The sequence below is a fragment of the Geotrypetes seraphini genome, chromosome 1 (assembly GCF_902459505.1).
Source record: "Geotrypetes seraphini chromosome 1, aGeoSer1.1, whole genome shotgun sequence".
In the NCBI taxonomy this organism is placed as follows: Eukaryota; Metazoa; Chordata; class Amphibia; order Gymnophiona; family Dermophiidae; genus Geotrypetes; species Geotrypetes seraphini.
Window position 1 is genome coordinate 283,798,891 of NC_047084.1, and position 14,650 is coordinate 283,813,540.

Consider the following 14,650-nt stretch of genomic DNA (forward strand, 5'->3'; position numbering starts at 1 on the left):
GAATGAGGACTTGATAGAGAAGCAGGAAAATAAAAGAGTAGCATAGGCACTGATAGGTTGTGAGAAGTGGTTGAGGGAAGAGATATGGACTGTGACAGGAAGAACAGAGCGGAAGAGAATACAAGCATGGGCTAAATAGGCGAGGGATGAGCTGTAGAAAGAGAAACAGATGAGGACAGGGAGAGGAACTATGTGGGATTCAAAAAGCAGGGGGCTGATAGGGGAGAGGTTGAAAAAAGGGTTCTGAGAAGAGAGAGGAACAGGATGGAAGGAAGAAGAACTAAGTAGTGAAGAGAGGGATGGAAGTGGCAGGAGTGGGGAGAGAGACTAAGAAGAAAAAAATAAGACAAGCAACAAGTTAATTTTTAGATTTTTATGCCCCTGGTTCAAATCAATGAGCCGCACTCCACAACTGAGTGAGCCCAAGAATCATTGAGTGAGAGATATATTACAAATTGTGCTGGTAAGTTTTGGGCAGCTGCTGGTATCTTCTTTCTTCCAACCTTGCATATACTGCCTGGGGGTAAATAAGGTATTGCATTAGAAGGATGGGTAAAGGGGAAGACTGTGAAAGGATAGAATACCATGGACCTTTCCCCCTCCCCCCAAAGCTTAAAAAAACCCTGGTGATCAAGCAGCCCCCCTCCCAACCCCCTCTCAGATCCATGAAAGCTTTTTAAAACCCTGGTAGTCCAGGATACCCCTCATGACACCTTCCCCCCCAGCTTTAAAAAAATCCTAGTAGTCCAACGGATCCCTTCTGCCCCCTCCCCAGCAAAAATTGTCCTTGGTGGTCCAATGGCCTAGCCTGGCCCCCCAGCCACCAGCCAGCCCCACATGTACCTTCTGAACAGGCAGAAGGACTGTCTAATACCTCCAGCCTCAGGGCTCACCCTCTTCAAAATGGCCACCATGCCCTTCCTGGTATAGCACCATTTAAGGAGAAAAAAGCCTTATTTTAAAAGCTGTAAATTGTATATCTCACTTTTTTGTTATGATCAGATTTAATACTTTGGCCAAAATAAAAGCACTACTTCTTCTTCAATTTATTCTCATTAGAACCTCATTGATTTACCAGAGGAAGAGAGCTAATACATTATGGACCAAAGATCAAGTAGGAATGATGAGAGAAGACAGGGATTCAACAGATCAAAGGGAAGGGGAACTGGGAAAAGTGGGGTGAAAGAATATCTCTAGTTTTATCTACACCACTTTAACCCAGTGGCGTAGAAGGGGGGGGGCGGTCCTCCTCGGGTGCACAGCTGGCTGGGTCCAGAAGCTCCCGCGCTGCTCAAAATGGCACCTCAACGCGGCTGCTGACTCTTCTCTGAAATATGAGTCGGCAGCTGCGCTGAAGTGCATCAAGGTCCCGCGATGACTACTTCTGCTGCCTCTGTGCCAGAAGAGGTAAGTGATGTCGGAGGGAGGGGTGAATCGGCAGCTGCAGTCATCGCGGGACCTTACCGCAAATCCCTGCATCTGCCGGCCCAGCCCCCCTTCAACGTCACTTACCTCTTCTGGAACAGAGGCAGCAGAAGTAGTCATCGCGGGACCTTGCTGATTCTGATGAAGAGAGAAAGGATCATAGCAGGGTGGTAGAAGGAGAAAAAGGGGGTCAGGGTGGTAAGGAAGGGTGGTGAAGGGAGAGAAATGGGATCAGTTTGGTAAGGAAGGGTGTGTAGGGTGAGAAAGGGGGTCAGGGTGGTATAGAAGCATGTTGAAGGGTGAGAAGGGGGTCAGGTGGTATGGAGGGTATGGAGGGTGAGAAAGGGGGTCAGGGTGGTATGGAAGCGTGGTGAAGGGTGAGAAAGAGGGTAGATGCTGATGGAAGTGGGGGAAAGGGAGAGGAGAGAGTGAAATACCAGACCATGGGGGTGTGGGAGAGGGAAGGAGAGGAGAGAGATGCCAGACCATTGAAAGAGGGAAGGGAAGAAGATGGATGCCAGACCAATGGGGGTGAAGGGAGAGATGGAAGGAGGAGGCATAAAGTTTCTGGAAGGGGAATAGAAAGAGAGAAGATGCCATATAGAAGGGGCAGAGAGAGGGTAGACAGTGGATGAAAGGAAGAGAGTGACAAGAAGATGAGGAAAGCAGAAACCAGAGAAGACAAGGTAGAAAAAAATTATATTTATTTATTTTTTATTTTTTGCTTTAGGGGAGATGCATCACTGTTTCTGTGGTGTTGCATTGTATGCTGAGTCCAGCTTCTTGGTGCTTCAGTTTAATCTTTGTTTACGTATTTTTATTCTATCTCCCCATTTACAAAACTATAGAGCGTTTTTTAGCATTGGCTGTTACCACCGTGGCTAAAAAACACACTACAGTTTTATAAAAGGGGGAGGGGTTAGTTTGTGATTACATACTAAGTGAAGGTGTTTTCTGTGTTCTGTGTGTTCAAAAAGACATGGTTTTCTGTTAGGATTGACTGTGTAGGATTGATCTGTACTAGTCTGGCTTGTTTAGTTTTACAGTGGGTTTATTGATGTACTGCTCACTGCACTATGTAAGATGCTGCCTTTTCCTAGGTACACTCTTGTGTGACGTGTGGATTGTTACTAAAAATCATGTTTTTCATACAGATGGGGGGGGGGTCAAAAAATGATGGGCCCTGGGTGTCACCTATGCTAGATACACCACTGCTTTAACCCCTCCTTTTATCAAGCTATGCCAGCGGTTTTTAACGTGGGCCAGTGAGATAAGTGCTCCGACGCTCATAGGAATTCTGTGAGCATTGGCGCATTTACCGCACTGGCTCACGCTAAAAACCTCTAGTGCAGCTTAACAAAAGGGGTACTAAATATGGACCCCTTCGTTTTCAATCCACTCTAGCAGTGGGGTCGGTTTACCACATTCAACTGACAACTGCTGGGAGCTGGTCTAACATGGAGAAAAAAAAAAAATCAAAGTAATTTTGTTTTAAATTGAAATTTTTCTCATGTGCCCCAGCTGTTGTCTTCCCTTTTCTTTTAAGGGGAGAATGAGAGATTCCAGTTAAGCAGGAACAGACTTCAAAATTTATACTGTAGCAATTATATCTTCCCCATACAGAATATATTGTTTCTTATACATAAGTCAAACTAAGATAAATCAGTGTTAGCTGCATCCATGCACAGCTCTCTCACTACAATATCCTCCATTAACTACTCTTAAAACTAAATGAAATGCTCAAGAGATGAGACATTCCACCACTAAAGAGAGGGGATAGCTTGCTGGAGCCTGCACATAATTATTTCAGGTGTTGGGTACCATGAATAGGTTACCCTGCTGCACAGAGGATGACTTTGTTGTTTTTGCTTTTCCCTATATTAACTAACCTATAGCTCAGGGGTCCCCAAAGTCCCTCCTTGAGGGCCAAATCCAGTTGGGTTTTCAGGATTTCCCCCAATGAATATGCATGAGATCTAGGTGCATGCACTGCTTTCAACGCATATTCATTGGGGAAATCCTGAAAACCCGACTGGATTCGGCCCTCAAGGAGGGACTTTGGGGACCCCCTGGGCTACCATATAGCTCCAGAAAAAGGAGAACGGATGGAGACATCCAGGTTTTTTTAACAGAGAATAAACAGAAACCTGACTGGACAATTAAAAACCTTTCCTGGTTACTCATTCCCATAGCAGGAGACTGATATGTGTAAAAGACATGCTTGTAATACATATACAGTGGTGCCTCGCATAACGAACGCCTCGCACAACGAACGCTGCACACAACGAACTTCATGTCTTGATTCACACAACGAACTTCGTTTCACACAACGAACTTCACACAACGAACTTCGTTTCACACAACGAACTTCGTTTCACACAACGAAGTCGCCCGAGCTGCCGATGTATTGCATCCTTCCGCGCAGGCACTGCAGGCAGTCGTTAGTCACTGCGCTTAACTGCCCTCTCTCACTGTATACAGTCGTCCTTTTAAGTTAAACTCAATATTTTTTATATATCATGGCTTCTAAAAAAAGCAGGAAGGTGATTTCTGTTGAAATGAAACGGGAAATAATTAGAAGGAGTGAATGTGGGGTAAAACAGTGTGACCTCGTCAAAGAGTTTGGCCTCAGCAAGACCACCATTTTCACCATTTTGACAAATTTATCTTTTTTTATGTCATCTTAGCATATTTTATGCTGCAGAACGAATTATTTTTTTTAACATGTATTGTTATGGGAAAACGCGTTTCACATAACGAACTTTTCGCATAACAAACTTGCTCCTGGAACCAATTAAGTTTGTTGTGTGAGGCACCACTGTATATCTAAAATGGTGGAAGTGGTTCAATAAATATAAATACTCCACTTTCTGGATTGAGAACACTGTCAACGGAAGAAAAGCCTCAGGTTTGGTAGAGCATAAATGCTCAGACCTCCTCCACCTACATCATTGGCAAAAACTTCCGAGGAGAATGTGTCATTACCGCTGTTCAGTTTTAATGCAGGACTGAGATACACAGTTGCCTCTGGACTGTGAGGATACAAGTGATATTTAAGCAATAGCTTGTAATACATTTATATCACCACTGGTTGTCTTAGCTTTCCTTCACCGCTCTGAGCTAACTTCACCACAGAGGTCCGTCTTTGTCCTATTGCTCCCGCCCCATGCTCTGCTTCCCAATGTAGACCTACCCACATAAATAGCCCTTATAAAAGGCGGCTGTTCCAGCTCATTTATTTTGAGACGGCTGACCTGATGAGTGAACTGCAGTAAACTTTTGATTCAGCAGGTAGGTGCGGAGGAGGGGTTGGTTTCTGCTTGCAAACTATTATATACGTGTCTTTGGACAAATTCAGTCACCCATTTAGTACAAAGACCTGCAAAACAACGAGTGTGCCTGGCAGAACAGGGCAGTTGGCTGCAAAGCCAGATTAACCAAGGGGCTGGTAGGTTTTTCTCTGTCTTGTGCTTGAGGTGAGGACCCTCCGGAGTAAGGTCAGTATTGGATCCCTCCTTTCCCAGGTACAGCAAGGCATTTGTTTACTCTCTTGTCTTAAAGGAAGCATGAACGATAAGAGCTCTAGTATAACTCATGCTTTAAGAATACGAGGGGCTGCTGGAAAGTTCTCAACCCAACCGAGAATGATGTGCAGCCATGAAACACACAAGTTGTTCCACATTTTTCTTGACGCTCTTCGTTTCAGTGATATGAAATAAACAAAAAGTGTCAAGAAAAGTATGGCGCTTCTAAGTTTCATGGCACATCATTCTCAGTTGGGCTGAGAACTTTTCAGCGGTTTCCTCATATGATTTATCTTGTTGTTGATAAGGCAAAAAGTAATTAACAAGTGATGTGGCCTATTTGCCACCCTAGAAATATAACTTTATGTTGAGAGTTAGTCAGTAATTGACAGAACTGTAGTGTGCTATAAGTTTCCTGAATGAATATGCATGAAAGAGATTTTGCATATAATAGAGGTAGTGTATGCAAATCAATTTCATGCATATTTATTCAGGATATCCTGAAAACCTGACTGGCAATGGGATATTCCAGGACTGATTTGGGATGCAATGTTTTATAGTACACCAATTCGGAGGCATGTGATTGATATGGGTGCAGAATTAGAAGCAGGTTGAAAGGTAGGTGTTGGAAGCATTTCTATTTCTCATGTGAGTCAGCATGGTGAGTTGTCATGGTTTTGACAACTAATTTTCATCCAACTTAAAATCAATTCCCTGACAAACTTATTTAAGTTTATAAAGCATCCATCCTTACCAATACGCTCTAGGCAAGGTGTAACAGCAGGAACTGAGCAATAGATAAAGCAGTATAGAAGTAAAACTTCTTTCAGCCAAAGCTGCAGAACAGTTCCATGCACAGAGATGACAGACACAAATGGATGCTCCTTAAACAATAAACAGGGGATTGGCAACAGTGTATAGTTGTTGATCTGTCAAGTTAATATCGACACAAAATCCAAGTTTGCAAAGATAAGATCCAAATGGTAACAAAGCCTCAATTGCTCAAGTTAGTATAACTATTGCATAAAAATAAAATATAATTACTTGCTGTTGGCTTGCAAGGACCAATCACATCAAAGAATGATGCTTGTAACATAGTAGTAGATGATGGCAGATAAAGACCCGAATGGTCCATCTAGTCTGCCCAACCTGATCCAATCTAAAAATTTGTTGGGGTTTTTTTTTTTTCTTCTTCATCTTAGCTATTTCTGGGCAAGAATCCAAAGCTCTGCCCAGTACTGTTCTTAGGCTCAAACTATTGAAGTCTCCGTCAAAGCTCACTCCAGTCCATCTACAACACCCTCCCAGCCATTGAAGCCCTCCCCAATTCATCCTCCACCAAACAGCCATAAACAGACACAGACCATGCAAGTCTGCCCAGTACTGACCTTAGTTCTTCAATATTTACTATTAATCTAATCTTTAGTCTTACATACCGAGTCATTCCCAAAGGGACTCAATCTGGTTAACAAAATGCAATCTTAAGAACATTGATGTAGAGCAGGGGTAGGGAACTCCGGTCCTCGAGAGCCGTATTCCAGTTGGGTTTTCAGGATTTCCCCAATGAATATGCATTGAAAGCAGTGCATGCACATAGATCTCATGCATATTCATTGGGGAAATCCTGAAAACCCGACTGGAATACGGCTCTTGAGGACCAGAGTTCCCTACCCCTGATGTAGAGTAATAGAAGATGGAAAGTCAGTAAATATCACCATAAAATTGTCAGCTAGGGAATCCTATCAGTTATCAGTAAGATATTTTGTAAACAAATACGTTTTCAAGGTTTTTCTAAAACAAGTCAATGAAGGGAGAGTTCTAATAACTGAAGGAAGATCATTCCAGATTGTCACCAAAGTAAATGCCAAAGAATGTGAAAGCCTGCCTAAAGTTTGAATCCCTTTAATAGAAAGGAGTAATGATTTGAATTTGTGTATTCCTCGTAGACTGAAAACGATAAGAATTAAAAGAAAGAGGAAATGGAGAAAAAAATCCCATATAGACTTTTAAAGATCTCATTCGTGCACTTAAACTGAACCCTCCAATATATCAGAAGCCAGTGCAATGCCCTCAGCAGCGGAGTAACATGGTCATATTTATTTTTTCCCATAAATTATTTTGGCAGCTGTGTTCTGAATAAATTGTAATCTCTTCAGATTATATTTGCTTAAACCAATATAAAGAGAATTGTCATAGTCCAGATAGGCCAATATTATAGCTTGAACCAATATAGTGAAATGGTGTTGATGGTAAAAGCAGTGAAACTCTCCTCACCATCCGTAAACTAAAAAGACATTTTTTAGATATGTTGTTAATTTGATTTGTCATAGAGTGGAATCCAGAACAAAACCCAAGATTCTAGATGAATATTCAATCTTTAATGAATCACCAGAACTTAATCTTATGGAAGAAGGTAAATTACGTGTAACAAGACCAAACCATAAATTTGGTTTTAGTGGCATTTAACTTCATACGCACAGAAGTCTTGGAGCCTTGAAATGCAAGAATTAATATCTGCTGTTAAATTTTCAGATTCTAGATCCTCTGTGTTCATCCCATGCTTTTTTTTTTTTTTTTACTCCGTCACTGTTTTCATCTCCACTACCTCTCTCGGGGGAGCGCATTCCAGGCATCCACTACCCTCTCCATAAAGAAGAATTTCCTTACATTGCTCTTGAGTCTCCCACCCCTCAACCTCAAATTATGTCATCTGGTTTTACCATTTTCCCTTCTCTGGAAAAGATTTTGTTCTACGCTAATATCTTTCAAGTGTTTGAACATCTGAATCATATCTCCCCTGTCCCTCCTTTCCTCTAAGGCAGGGGTGCCCAAAATGTGGATTTTGATCTACCGGTCGATCGCAAAGGCAAAGCCGGTAGATCGCAGAGCCAGTGTTCTCCCTAGCATTCCCCTAGTCACTTTCTCACCTTTAAAGTACTGTAATTACAGCAGTCTGCAGAGTGAACATAGCAGGCTACGGTCAGCTTCTGTAGCATGTTCCCTCTGCTGCGGTCCCCCCCCTCCCCCCCTGATGTCAGAGGAGGTGCGAGACTGCGGTAGAGGGAATGTGCTACAGAAACCGATGGCAGCCTGCTACGTTCACTCTGCAGGCTGCCGTAATTAACTTTCAACTGTGGTAGGCCCAGAGGGAATAATGGAGGTGAGAACTGACCTGAGTGTCACGGTGTGCAGGGAAGCAGCAGAGGTAATGCCCTGGATGTCAGGATAAAATTGTGCCTGTCGAGAGGACCCTGGCGGGAGGGGGATTGTCTTATAGACACTGGAATGTGGGGGGGGGGGGAAGAGACAAAAGGACCTTGAGGAGGGGTGGGAAAGCAGCCTTGAACCAAAAGGGAGGGAGAAGACAAGGCAGATAAGGCAGATCCTGGACTACTAGAGAGTTAGAGAGTTAGAGGGTTAGAGAGGAGAAACACTCTGAACCGAGGAGAGAGAGATGCCAGACCCTGGGGAGAGGGAAGGCAAAGAGAGTGAGAGAGCCAAAGACCGGTACCAAAGGTGGGAGGACTTAAAATGTTAGCAGAAGGAAGCTAGAGAGAGGGAGAAACCTAAAACAAAGGGGAGGCAGAAGAGAGGGGGGCAGATGTTGTACTATGGGAGGTGAAGAGAGAAGAGACGGAGGGGGGAGACCCTGAGAAAGAACAGAGAGATGCAAAATCAGAACAGAGGAGGGAGACATGTTGCCAATAGGGGTGGAGGAGAGAGGAAGAAAAGCTGGACTCCTGGAAGGACAGAGAGGGATGTTGGTTAGGGAATGGAACGAGGTCTGGAGGACAGAAGAGATGCACGTGAATTTGGGGGGGAGTACTGTATATAAATAAATATGGCAGGGTCTTTTACTAAGGCGCACTAGCTGATTTAGTGCATGTTAAATGCTAATGCATCCATAGAATATAATGGGCACAATAGCACTTAGCACTTGCTAAATCGGCAAGTGCACCATAGTAAAAGAGGGGATATATGTTTAGTATTTTTATTGTTGGTAGATCATTTTGATTTGGTTATTTTAAAAAGTAGCTCGCAAGCCAAAAAAGTGTGGAGACTCCTCTCTAAAGTATTAATATTCAGGGCTTCCAGCCTCTCCTCATACGTCTTTTGGTGCAAACCTCATATCATTTTCATCACCCTCCGCTGGACCGCTTCAAGCCTTTTTGTGTCCTTCACCAGATACAGTCTCCAAAACTGAACACAATACTCCAAGTGGGGGTCTCACCAATGACCTGTACAGGGGCATCAACACCTTCGTTCTTCTACTGATTACGCCTCTCTTTATACAGCCCAGCATCCTTCTGGCAGCAGCCACCACCTTGTCGCACTCACCCCAAGGTCCCTCTCCCCATCCGTGCATATCAGCCTCTCACCTCCCAGCATGTACAACTCCTTCCGATTATTAATCCCCAAATGCATTATTCTGCATTTCTTTGCATTGAATTTTAGTTGCCAGATATTAGACCATTCCTCTAACATTTGTAGATCCTTTTTCATGTTTTCCACTCACTCCTCGGTGTCTACTCTGTTAGACACCGAGGAGGGCAGTTTATTTGGTTTTGGTTTTCTCCCCTGCCCTTATCCAGGGCGAGTTACATATTAACATACAAAATAAGATATTAACATTTGCCGTACAAATCAATACAAAAACACACTATAACAAATTACATACTTATAAAATCAAATTGCATATGACATACATGTTGCATCAATGACAAATATCATATAAGGCAAAAAAAGCCCTAACATACATCAAAATATATAATTACATGAGGCATACCAGATGCCTCAATGACTGACATTATGTCAGATAAAACAGACCAGACCATCGAACACCTCCGTGACTAGCACTCAGCACTCAACAGTCATCACTCCTTCTCCCTCAGCCTAACTCAGACCCTATATTTCATCTTATAAAACCAGGTATCTTCAGCATTTTCCTAAAGTTCTGTAAATTTTGCTGTTGGTGAATGTATCCTGGAAGGTTGTTACACTCCCTGGGGTGATAACCAGTTGTATCCTTATGCAAACAGGCGCTCATAAATTGACAGACTCTTGCCTACATGACGTATATAATCATCTATTCAAGTGTATACTTATGAAGGAAATTTTTAAAAAATTAAATAAAATTCTGGAATCTCTCGTGGCATCCCTGGAATCTTTGGGACACACCACTGTGCCGTGGCACACAGTTTGAGAGATACTGTCCTAAAATGTACTGTTTGGGTAGTTAATTCACTTGGGCCTGGATTCTCTAAATGGCACTGTTTTTTATAGACACTGGAGGCGCCTAAACTCTGTAAAAAAAAAAATGCTGTTGAAACAATGTTTTTAACTTGTTCCAAGGTGCCTACCTAATTCCACTGAGCGTGGCTAACCCGGAAGTGGCATTAGGTGGCCTAAAGCACCTATGGAGGCACGATTTGCATCATAGGTAGGTGTTGAAAATATAGGCCAGGAAAACCCTGGCCTATGCTTCCGGTGCCTACCTTTGTCGGAGGTGCGATTCTCTACCCATCATCGTCACATGATTGACAGGCAATCGGTGGCCACTTTTAAGGCAGCTGCCAACAACGGCGCTGGTTACAGAATTTGGGCTTTAAAGCCTCTGTGAATGAATAACCCACCAAAGAATTCTGTATGCGTATAAAAATATATTGTGATTAAAAAAATAGGTCAACCAGTATGCTGGTTTTATGGAGGTTACATCAGAATCTGGATACTTCAGCCACCAACATGGTGACTAGAAATGAATTTTATTATTATTTTTTTTTTAATGGATATCAATTTTTTTCTGACTCTGAATCTCATTGCATTTAAAAACAGGTCTGCGTGTAGAAATAAGCTGTCTTGCCAGAAGAACACATCAGAGAGAGTTTAAAAGCAAGTAATAGTTGTATTTTCCAATAGAGATGCTTTTTTTTAATTATTATTATTATTTAAGTCTACCCTCATTCTTCTTTCATGTTTGGACCAAGAAACTGTTGTAGAGCCTGTACTTTCGACATCAACGAGTTCTAATAAGCAATCTGTTTCTTACCAGAAACCAAAAGAAACAAAATAGTGAGTATTTTGGTTTTTATAAGGATAAAGAAATATCATCCTAGATTTTAAGACTACTGTAAAAAGAAAGGTGTGTTGATGCTCCTACTTATTTTTAAATTGTAGACCAAGAAAATGTTAGTCACAGGCAGATCCCATGAACCCAACAGAAAAGTCTAGCAGGAAAAAGACACATGTGAAAGTTTGTCAGACAGTGAACAGAGCACACCAGCACAGAAGATAGTGTGCGGTGAAAGCCGTGTAGTTGACAGTTATTCTGATAACTATGTGTCTAAGAACAGGGCAAATGATGGTGCATTAGACCTTCTGAAGATTGGACAAGTTTAATTGTGCACTTTATTCCGAAAAATTGTTTCATTGACAGAATGACTTCATTACCTGAGGCTCATAATAGCATTCGACAAGGCATTCAACATATCTTGGATGAAGTTAGCAACAGAGTTTCACCTGGTGGTCACGTACAGGTGCATCTACATTCATCACTTTTTCACAATGCCTTGTATTCTGGTAAATTAAATCTCGAAGCACTGGATGCTGATTGCTAAACTCCAGAGTCGGAGGAATACAGGTTTGTGATACCTGTTGTACTTGTAATAATAAATAAAGGTGGTGGGGCCTGCAGAGTCTTTTTTTTTTTTTATATATATTCTTTATTCATTTTCAAAATTACATTAAGTGTAAAATATATTCATTCACAGTAATAATAAATATATCACTTATAAACAATCATTGGTACATTATATAAATTTTTATCCCTTCCCCTTTCCCATCCCTCCCATCCATATCTTCCATTATTATATAATATACTAGCTGATGCCCCGGCGTTGCACGGGTATTTAATTATAGCAATAACACTGTAAATGGATTCAAATAAAGATACTTTATAGTGGTGAATGAAATTATTTTTTTACAGCTTAATAAAAAGTACAATATTCAAATTATAATGTGAAATATTTGACAAAATGAATACAATACAACTAACGCAAAACGTGATTATAAACAACATTTTTAGTTTCACCTCCTGGAGCAAGAACATATAAATTCTTGGGTGAACCCAGCCTTGAGCAAGCAACATAGAGTTGTGGGTCGCGAGACCCCCAGAACATATCACCCCAGGTAGTGAGGGATCTGCATACCATGTTTCGTTCAAATCGGTCAAGCCGTTTTTGAATTACAGTGAGAATGGCAGCTTTTTACATTTTTTCCATTGACATGAATGGGTGAAATCTGATTTTATGTTTGTAGCTCCGCCCAAGTGTGCAGGTGGGCCGCGAGACCCCCAGAACATATCATCCCAGGTAGTGAGGGATCTGCATACCAAGTTTCGTTCAAATCGGTCAAGCCGTTTTTGCGTGATCGCGACACATACACACACACATACATACACACATACATACCTCCGATTTTATATATATAGATGTAATAATAAAAATACCCCCTCCCTATATCCTGAACTGATAATTAAAAGGGAAATAATTTTACTTAATCCTTACAATATTTTGTTAATGGTTTCCACACATCCTGAAACTTCTTAAAGTATCCCCTTTGTAAAGAAATAAATCTTTCCATTTTATAGATATGGCATAAAGAATTCCACCAAAAGTTATAATTTAATCTCCTCCAATCCTTCCAATTATATGTAATTTGCTGAATGGCAACCCTAGTCATTATTAGTAGTAATTTATTGTTGTTAGCAGAAATCTGACTTTTTGGTCTTATTTCCATACCAAATATCACAGTATCATAAGATAATGCCACTGGGTTATCTAATAAATTATTAATTTGGTCCCAAATTGATTTCCAAAAATTCATAATATATGGGCAATGAAACAATAAATGATCTAAAGTTCCTACTTCTAGATGACAATGCCAGCATCTATTAGACAAAGAACTATCTAATTTTTGCAACCTAACAGGGGTCCATAACGCTCTATGTAACAGAAAAAACCAAGTTTGTTTCATAGATGCAGACACCGTACATTTCATCCTCCAAGACCAAATTTGTGGCCATTGAGATGCAGTAATTTCATGCTTAATCTCAATGCTCCAAATATCTCTTAAACCAGTTTTTAATTTCTTTTTAGTAAATCCACTTAATATTTTATACCACTGGGCGGCCTGGTGACCCAAGAAGTCTGTCTGAAAACAAAGAAACTCCATACTATAATGATTATTAAGGTTTTTCCAATCAGGGAACTCCGCCTGAATGGCATGCTTCAGTTGCAACCATCTAAAATTTTCTGATTTATTAAGTCCAAACTTAAGTTGCAACTGTGAAAATTCAAGCATAGTACCATTAGAAATAACATCATCCAATATACGTATTCCTGTTATCTTCCAATGCTTCCAGACTAGCCTTTCTCCGCCAATTTGAATCTTGGAGTTTACCCATATAGATTGACTTGTAGATTTGTAAATTGGAATAGTTGTTAAATTGCTTACATACCGTAAAGTTTTCCATGTATCGGCTAGTATTCTGTTGTCCTTACTGTAGCTAGGCATTTTGATACTGAGCACATGGCACAGACGCAATGGAGACATGAGTTGCCATTCTATCCATAACCAGTCTGGGAGTTTTCCTATGAGTTCTGGGAGGATCCAATACATACCATGGCGCAAAATATAGGCTTGATGATACCTATAAAAATTTGGAAAATTTACCCCTCTCTCTGAAATTGATCTTTGTTAGGATACCAAAGCCACTCTAGGAGTTTTACCCAGCCAAATAAATTTTAACAGAATGCAATTTAATTTTTTATAAAAGGACCCTTGAAAATATACCGGTAACATACCCATCTGGTAACAAACCTGCAGAGTCTTAATGTCTTTACTATTTAGCCAAATTTTGCAAAAAAGGATGTATTTTAATAGAGTTGACTAACACAGGAAACCCGTAGTCTTACTGCATGCATGTCTCCAGTAAAACTCACAGATGTCGAGCTGTTGAAAGGTGCTGAAAAACTACATAACGATTTGGGGTGATCATTACATACTCATGTTCAATCTAGCAATAATTGAACGGCATTTAAAGATAAACGTACAAGTTTTGCTTTATACAAACTCATGGTGTTGCTTTAAAACGTCAGATCAATCTGTGTACCCTAAAACTGTTTTCTTGTTGCTACACATTGTCTTTCTATGGCATAACCAGAATGCAACTGCTGTAGTTTTTGTGACTACTCTTGTACGCTACTCTTGTACACTATGGTGTCATTTGTTTGATACAGTATGTGAACAATGTCTATGTACAACATAGATTGTCCTAAATGCAAGCTGTGTTGTCGCTCTAAAGATTGTTTAGATAAACGTATGCAACTGGCACAGAAAAAAAAGTGGAGTGTTTATCTAAGACACTGGGGAGGACATAATCAAAACTTTTAAACGTCCAAAAACCTGCCTAAGTCGGAACTTAGACATCCTAATAGCAGGGATGTCTAAGTACCAATAAGCAAAACCAACTTTCTGGACATGCAGCAGCACTTCTAAGCTGCTGTGCGGCCAGAGCTCAAAGGGACATGTTGGGAGGTGTGTTATGGGCAAGAATCAGATGGGCTTAAACCTGGACATACTGCACCGATATAATCAAAGCTTTTCTGGAGGGAACTTAGGTTTTTAGTTGCATCTAAGTGCCC